Source organism: Ursus maritimus, unplaced genomic scaffold (assembly GCF_017311325.1).
Source record: "Ursus maritimus isolate PB19 unplaced genomic scaffold, ASM1731132v1 scaffold_17, whole genome shotgun sequence".
NCBI lineage: Eukaryota > Metazoa > Chordata > Mammalia > Carnivora > Ursidae > Ursus > Ursus maritimus.
Genome location: NW_024424119.1, coordinates 57,317,345 through 57,318,693, shown reverse-complemented (window position 1 = coordinate 57,318,693; position 1,349 = coordinate 57,317,345). Strand labels below are relative to the sequence as shown.

General features: G+C 61.1%; 1 protein-coding gene across 1 annotated transcript in view; it reads left to right on the top strand.

Moving 5' to 3' along the window:
- VAV2 (vav guanine nucleotide exchange factor 2) overlaps window positions 1-1,349 on the top strand; it is a 175,343-nt gene that overhangs the window by 50,260 nt on the left and 123,734 nt on the right. The window lies entirely within an intron of this gene.

Sequence of the window (1,349 nt, the reverse complement as noted above, 5' to 3'; positions counted from 1 at the left end):
GGGGCGGGCTGGCATCCGTAGCTGGGTGGATAGGGAAGGAAGCTGACAGAGATGGGGTTCTGTGAGGCAGGAGAGGGTGCTGGCAGGGAGCCGCCGTGCGGGCCCACTCTGCACTGCGGGGCCGTGAACGAAGTGCCCAGGGGCTACTTCGGGCCAGATGTGGGTGGGCTTGCGGCTCTCCCTGCAGCTCTGCTTCCTCTGCCCAATGCATTTCGTACAGGCCTCTGTCCCCTCCCCCCCAATGCCACCAGCGTGGGCCCCTTCTGTGGCCTCCACAGCTCTGAATCCTCGGTCAGCTCTCTGCTCTGTCCTCCTGACTCTAGCACACCGTGCACCCTCCCTCCCTCCCCAGGGTCCTGGAGCCCCAGCCTCCCCTGGTTTCCCCCTCTGGCCCCTCAGCCGGCATTCTTTCTCTCCGCCCTCCCTGCCGGAAGCCTGATGGGCATCTGACGTGGCCAGCGTGATGTCCCAGGGTCCTGGCCTCCCTGCCCGGCTCTGTCCCTCCCAGAGGCGGCTCCTCCCTGAGGCACCCGCTCTTCCTCGGTCGGATCTGTCTGGGTGGCTGTCAACAGGGCCATCTTCGATGTCTAGAGACATTTTTGGTGGTCACAAGGTGAGGCATGGGGCTGCTCCTGGCATCTGGTGGGTAGAGAGTGGGGGACAGCACCCGTTGACATAGACCATCCAGCCCCAGAGTCCACTGGCGAGGATGAGGAACCCTGAATTATATCCAGACTGACCACTGTGAGCCTCTGCTGCTGGCGGCTGGGTCAAGGTCATACCTGGGGCATTTCAGCTCTCCCTCGTCTGTTTTGTCTGTTGCCACCCATCTTCCCACCGCTGCCTCTAACCTCTTTCCTAACCATTCTGAATGCAGTCCTATTGCCCCCTTCTCTGCTCAGACCCTCCCTTGGTCCTCTCATACTCCAAGGAATGCCCAGCGTCCCCACAATGGTCATCACAACCCAGGGGCCCAGCCTGTGCCGTCCCTCAGGGCCACCTTGTCCTGCATTGTCCACCCTGCCCGGCTCTGCTGGCCTCTCACAGCTCCTCCGTGGAGCCAGGCTACTCTCACCCCAGGACCTTTGCACTTCCTGGTCCCTCTGCCTGGACTGTACTTTCCCCAGATAGCTGCACGGCCTGACCCTCCCCTCCTTCAGGTCCTCACCACCCCACTTGCCTTGTTCTGACCACTCCTTCCTATACTCTCTCCGTGTCCTCAGCCGTGTTCCCTCCAGAACACTGATAACCATCCTATTAATTGGTGTATGTCATTCTCCCCAGAGAACACGGACCCCACAAGAGCAGGGCTGTGTCTCTTGTCCACCTACAGATCTCAAGAACCAGAG